The 7380-nt window shown below is 35.8% G+C and overlaps 1 protein-coding gene across 7 annotated transcripts in view; it reads right to left on the bottom strand.

Moving 5' to 3' along the window:
* tead1b (TEA domain family member 1b) overlaps positions 1-6727 on the bottom strand; it is a 159991-nt gene extending 153264 nt beyond the window's left edge. For all 7 annotated transcript variants that reach the window (XM_056462343.1, XM_056462344.1, XM_056462347.1 and 4 more), the window contains exons 1-2: positions 6569-6727; positions 6039-6144 (exon numbers count right to left, since the gene is read on the bottom strand). The gene's annotated coding sequence lies outside the window, so the exon portion shown is untranslated. The remainder of the gene's footprint in view (positions 1-6038; positions 6145-6568) is intronic.
* Positions 6728-7380: the final 653 nt, after the last annotated feature.

Here is a 7380-nt window from a genome sequence, read left to right as displayed (position 1 = left end):
GCTACCGCAAATCGATCACTCTATGGGAAATATGCATTTAATTAATGCTCCGCTGTTATTCTTATATCACAAACCTCTGTCAACATTTTAAATAGAAGTCATTATTTAAAGATTATGTTTCGAGCATCTGGTTTTACCTTAGAGCTTGTGTGCTTTTATTTCCTCTCTCACCCTTACTCTGCTACTATAGCATTTAACAAATTTTGTTGTTTACATATGATATTGCATGAATTTGCATACATGTTTTATAAGCTATAAAATGAAACTCTCAGTTTGGTGCGGAATTATCAAGCAGAATTCAAGAAAATCTTTGTATTTGTTTGATTCATTTGTTATGTTTGGTATTTTAAAAATGGATATTTTATTAGAACTATTTATAACTGTCATTTTCCAAATGGAAAAAAGGTTGGTTTGTTGGTTGTACACTAAATCATCACAACTATAGCCTATTTGTTGTGTTTATGAGCGGTGCAGAGCGTGCTCTGATGGAAAGAAAATTCCGACACTCCCGAATTGTAGCCGGCTTGTTTCCACAGCAGCGCACATTTCAGAAAGTTTTGTTTTGTGGCTTCTTTCTCAAACTGTACAAATAAACAGGAGTGTTTATGACATGGATCCAGGACAGAGGCAATCAGCATCAGCGCTGGATTGGCATCAACTCATCTGTGTCAAACTGTGACCAGCAGTATTCTTCTTTCATTTTGCTTCTTTGCCAAAATATGTCTATAATATTTTTAATCGTTTAACTGATGCCTTTAATCTGTTAAAAACGCAACCTTTCGGTTAACGGTGAATCGGTTATTATGAGCATCCCTAATTGCGAATAGTTTCACAAGATGGTTTAAATAGCTCTATTTGATGGTTTTTTGGGGAGTCTAACAGTATTTTGGTACAGAAATTAAATAATCACAATGCAATAAAAACTTTTCTTATTTTGCATTGTCTTCAAATATCTACAAATTCTCATATAAGGTGAAAATATTGTTGTTTTTTTCAACTTGAGAAGAAGCAAGTCAAATTTAAGAGTTTTTTCTATTAAAAAAATGTAATGATCTGCCAGTGGGGTAAGTAAAATAGTCTTTTTTCGCTTTGAAATGAAGATATTTAGTCTAGAAACAAGACAAAAATTCTAAGTATGCAAAAAAAAAAACATTTATTTTTTCTATAAATCGTATTTATTTCGTACAAATACAGTAATTCAATAAAATTCAGTAGCTCCTGTTCAACTATAATCCAGACTCTACCTTGCATATCTTGCGATGTGACTATTGCGGATGTGCAAATTGTGATATCGATACTGAAACGATATGTGGTACAGCCCTAGTTCTGATTAATAACCATTTAAAACTCTATTATGTGTGATACTGAATATTGAAGATGCATTTCATATCACAAAATATGAAAATGATAATAATATAAAGTGCACAATGTTTTGAGCCTCATTTAAACTTCAAGACTGCCTATTCCTCCTTATTAATAAATAATAATTAGGCTTGTGCCGGTATTCGGTAATGCGATAAATCACGGTAATGAATATGCACGATATTGTTATCGCGGGCACTTCAAAATACCGTGAAAAATAATAGATCCGAATTTATATTCTTAGAACGCGCCTTAGCTTATTTTCCATCAACCGCTTGAAGAAACACTGCGTATATGCTGCGCAGAACTGATGCGCACTCTGATGTAAACAATCCCCACATGTAGAAGCCCTGTGTGCGCGGCGCCGCTGCCACCGCGCTATAATCCTCACACGCAGGGGCGGACTTGCCATCTGGCAGACCGTGCACTTTACCTGTGGGCCGACGTACTTTTTGGGCCGGGCTGATCATCGTCTTATGATTTGATCGGCCCATAAAAGGCTTAGCAGCCTATCGTTTTTTTCTGCCTTATTGATTGACGCTGCTGTGGTCAGTGACTCTCTGAAAGTAGATGCTTTTTTTCCCGGACAGACAGACCGGGCCGGCCCATGAGACACTGTGCAGCCCATTGGCTCTTTTCGGTATTGACATTGGGCTGGCCCAATCACAAACTCCTATTTTGGACTCCGTGTGAGCGTGCGTGGTCTGTGTGTATTTGTCAAAATAGCCGAGAGTCAGAGAGAAGAAACGCAAGGGAGGCGCAGAGAAATCGCGGGAAATACACCGGCGTTTCATTTAGCGATTCTGAAAAGTTCTCTGTTCATTCTAGTACACGGCTAAAAACGCAAATCACGTGAGCACACACTCTCTGCCCAGAGCTGCAGCCACTAGTTCAGCGGGTCGGCATAAACCCCAGGTGAGTGTATAGTGCATGTCAGACAGTTCATCTGCTGGATGGTCTCATCTCACTATAGTTGTTAAACGTGATATTGAATTCATCTTGTTGTCTCTATCTAACAATTCTTATGTCTTTTGAATCACTTGTTCTCAGTTAACTGTTTTGGCTGAGTGCAAAGATAAGCTAAAATATTAATTTATGTAACCACATACACTGATTCTGCACATTGACTGATTGCTTACCTTTATCGTTTAAATTTAATGTACGTTATACTGTTATAATGCCATTATTGGTTATTAAAACTGATATTCTGCAAAAGAGACAGTGTAAATCAAATATCAAAATGAAACAAATTTGACTTATATTATGTTTTCATTGTTTAGATAGTGAACAGCAAGCAGGATGAGGTGAAAGGTTAAAATGTAACACTGTTCCCTTTGAAGATTTACCCATGCATTAGCAGGCAGTTTTTGTTATGTTTATTATTGAATATAGGCTGAGTGAATAGTGTATTGAATAAGCTAAATTGACTGTAGTGTATGAGTGTGTGTGAATGAGTGTGTATGGGTGATTTCCAATATTGGGTTGTGGCTGGAAAGGCATCTGCTGCATAAAACATGCTGGAATAGTTGGCAGTTCATTCCACGATTGCTGATCGAAGACGGTTTCCCTTTGCACATTCACTTTGATATAATTGCTCAAGTTTACTTTTATATTGTGTATTGTTTTATTTATATTTATTTGTATTTAAATGTTTGAAGTACTTTTAGTTAATTAAAAAGTTATTAAAGTTACTAAGTTGACGAAACTGAAGTTTTTTTTGTGTTTTTTTACCTGTTTCTCTAGTAAAATTACAATATCGTGATAATACCGTATACCGTGATAAAAGCTCAATCAATTAATCGCAGCATGAAAATGTGATACCGGCACATGCCTAATAATAATAATAATAATAATAATAATAATAATAATAATACAGCAACTGCCTATATATGACCATAAAAGCCACTTAATCAACCTGGTTAACACAAATTATCAACATACTAACAGACAACACATGGTAAAAAAAACAAATAGGTAAAAAAAAGTAAACAAATAAAAACATCCTTTTTGCATAAATCTTATATATTTCGTATAAATACAGTAATTCAATACAATTCTGTTGCTCCTGTTCAACTTTAATCCAGACTCTACCTTGCATATCTTGCGATGTGACTATTGCGGTTGTGCACATTGCGATATCGATGTTGAAACTATATTGTACAGCCCTAGTTCTGATTAATAACCATTTAAAACTCTATTACGTGTGATACTTAATAATGAAGATGCATTTCATATCACAATAATATGAAAGTGCACAATGTTTTGAGCTACATTTAAACTTCAAGACAGCCTATTACTCATCATTAATAAATAATAATAATAATAATAATAATAATAATTCATTAATTCATTTTCTTTTTGGCTTAGTCCCTTTATTCATAAGGGGTCACCACAGCAGAATGAACCGCCAACTTATCCAACATAGGTTTTATCCAGCGGATGCCCTTCCTGCCGCAACCCAACACTGGGAATAATAATAATAATAATAATAATAATAATAATAATAATAATAATACAGCAACAGCCTATATATGACCATTGTGATCCTAAGTGCGGAATGAGATGGGGAAAAAACGGCTTTTAAATATGCAGCACCTTTTGCAGGGAACAATCTACGAACAAAGTTGCAGTTTAAAGAATTGATTTCACTAAATGCTTTTAAAAGAGTATAAATGATTTAGTAATTAAAACACAGGCTTGCAGATGTTTTAAATAGTTTGTTTGTCAATGTGTGATACATGTTAACTGTTCATTGTTTTTTGTTGTTGTTGTCTGTTAGACTCATGTGACTTGTACACTGTCTAATCTTGGCCAGGACACTCTTATATTTAATCTCAATGTGTCTTTCCTGGTAAAATAAATGTTATAATAATAATAATAATATCAATAATAATCATCATTATCAACCTATCACAAATCATCAACATACTAACATACAACACATAGTAAAGGCTAAGACTGAAACTTTTTAACGTCAAAAAAGGACACATTTACTCTGGTTGCCTTTCTAGGTGTAGCTAATGAATACTTTGATATGGTTCCTCTGTTTTATAAACTACATCTGATCAAGAGTCAGATGTTCAACATTCAGCGTTTCATTCTCTCTCTTGAAAATGTCAAGCAAGCGCGTGTGTTCAACAGGTCTATGTGCTGCATAACACTGAGCACACTATGCCTATTTTACACACACATACACACACTCACAAAAAAACTGATTTGCTTCTCATCACTGTGGTACAGTATGTGAGGGGTTACATCTGATAGAAGTCAATCTGTTTACTGTAGTATGTGATAATAATGGCCCAGTTAGAGGACACAAGCAACGCATTGTGCCGCTCGGACCCTTCTTTATAAAAGGGTCAATGGGAAATATAAGACGACAATTAACTGGAAGAAAAGAGGTCTTTCCCCAAAAACACACAATAGGGAAACTTGTTTTCCTTTTAAGAATTTAATGAGTTAAGAAAAGTATCCTAAAAGTTTAAGCTTGCACATTTGAAAGACAAGAAATGATGCTCTTATATGGAAAATGTGCAGTGAAAATTTGCTTTTTTTATTTGTATGTTTGTGTCATCTCATTACTGACCATTTCTAATTTAAGACATCAATGTTTATTGACATTTAACTGAAAATGACTTTGAATGTACTAATCTCCTACAGTCAGTACAACTGAATTAAACTAAAGTGTACATTTTAGTGCAAAAATTGCTATGACGTTTTTCCAGCTGTATTTTTCATGGTTTCCATTGTTAAACTGTAATGAACTATTATGAGGCTGTAATTTAATCAAGTTTTCTGAAGAAATATGTGACTCATATCAAGATACAATTGTATTACAATAGTAATAACTGTAATGTGTTATAAGGTATGAGTCAATTGATTATACAAAAACTGTTTGATATTAAAAAGTGAAACTCAGGTTTTAAGCAGCTGGAGATGCAGATGATTGATTTCATAGTTGAATAATACATTCGCAAAATGACAATGTCATGTTTAAAAACTTAAACCATTCTAGAATAATACTGAATAGTATGTGATTATGTAAAAGCCTGGATAGTTAGTGGAGTTGTAAAGCTAGTCATTGATGAAGTGCTAAGCTAAGCTACGTCCCGTCCCGCTGTTACTATCGTTCATAGTTTCATTCCTTGTGATGAAACAGCGTTTCTGGATTAAAATACATTCTGTAAGTGACACACAGTATTTGAAATGCTATTACTGTTTATAAACCCTAATGCAACACGCCGAGGCACGACATTAGTCCAGCAGAAACAGGGCGGGCAATCCCAACAAAGGAAATGACAAGAGGAATAGCAGCCAGATTCTCCCATGTAATCTTTCCGAAACACGCTAATACACTAAAAACAATGTCAACAACTGGTGGGATTAAATATAACAGCGTTGAACAAACAAATGAGTTACTTTTTACAATCGCATAAGCTCAGCAAGCTAAAGTTTCTCTGGAATAAAGGAGTCTGTGAAGTTATTATGACTAAACAAGCCGGTGTTGTTTTTAAATAAACGACACAAATATTAGGCTAAAGGATGTGAAGTGTTGTTGGTGCCGTTTATGGCACAGCCAAAGATTAAACGAACACTGTAAAACAAGTGAATAAAGATGCCGAGAGTTGACGCAAGTCAGATAATGAAAGAGAAGAAAAAGTCAAATGTGTACTTACGGTTGAGATCCGACCAGAAGCTGGTGAATAAACGCCAAAGATACGCGAGCAACAAGTCTCCCCGCGCTATATTTGTGCGGCGCTCCGAAATGTGCAGCGTAGCCAACTATGGAGGAGAAAACAGCAACATTTGGATCCGTCATCTTGTCCAAAATTCTTTTCATGCAATAATCAATGTCCGAAAAAATGTTCCCCAAAACGACGCGTATTGTTTCGGGTGTAAATTGCACGGGACCTTACTGCAGAGTACGAGCGCGCAAGGTCAGCGTCTTTAGCAAACATGTGAAAAATGTCAAAGATTTTCCCTGCTATGTCAGACTGAGTCAGTGGACAAAGTGAAAGCACCCTGTTGCTGCAGCGTCGAACTAAATCCCATTGAAAAGATACTTTGAGCCCGACCCCTCTTGCTACATGCCTATCAATAGTCATAATCGCGCAATACACTTTGTATTTTGCTCGTCTGCTTTAACTTAATCCAGAAAAAACGTTTGATCTCAAGCCGTTAAAGGGCTAATTACCTTAAAACTTACCTTAACGTCCGCTTTATTTATATCAAAATTTAAGTTCGGCCCCTTTGTTTTGTTCTAGTGTGGGTTTGTATAGTTTTTTTGCAAACTGTGTAAAGTTATTCTTGTGTTTTGGGGCCGGCCGGAATGTGAACGGGAATCTCCGCCGCACCGATAGAGATGCGAAGAATGCTCGGAATGAGAGCAGGAATGAAATGAACGCGAGCGTCGAGTTTGCAGCAGGGCGGAGCGAGAGGGTGGCGTCATCCCGCAGCTTCTCCCACATCCATGGGGATGACCTCACAGGACACGTCCATGCCCTCCTCCAATGGGAAACAGCGCTGGCTCTGTTTATACTTTCTAACCCACTTGTTTGCAGCGTATGGATTCGCATCTGTGCAATAACAGTAGGCACTTTCGAGGTTTTACTACTGCTTTCGCTTGATCTAAACTTCTATACCTATAGCTTTGGATTAGAATGTTAAAAGTAATATGAAAATTAAGAGAAAAGAGAGTTGAACAATGAATAATAACACGATTATTAACATTATTGTGTATAACATTAACCACAGTGCTCCATGGGGCATCAGAAAATATTAAATTACATTAAAGTTTATTTGCATATCATTTTTCATCATAATTATCCTTCCAAAACAGCTTTACAAAAAGTGTAGCTACTTTCTATGTCTTAATGTTGCTTTCGCTTGATGTCTTTACCAACTCTACACCTTTAGCTATGGATTAGAATGTTAAAAGCATAAGAAAACTAAGAGAAAAGATTGTTGAGCAGTGAACAATAACACAATTATTAACATATTATTAACATATTGTGTATA

This window comes from Danio aesculapii, chromosome 7 (genome assembly GCF_903798145.1).
Source record: "Danio aesculapii chromosome 7, fDanAes4.1, whole genome shotgun sequence".
In the NCBI taxonomy this organism is placed as follows: domain Eukaryota; kingdom Metazoa; phylum Chordata; class Actinopteri; order Cypriniformes; family Danionidae; genus Danio; species Danio aesculapii.
This window is presented reverse-complemented; position numbering and strand designations above follow the sequence as displayed.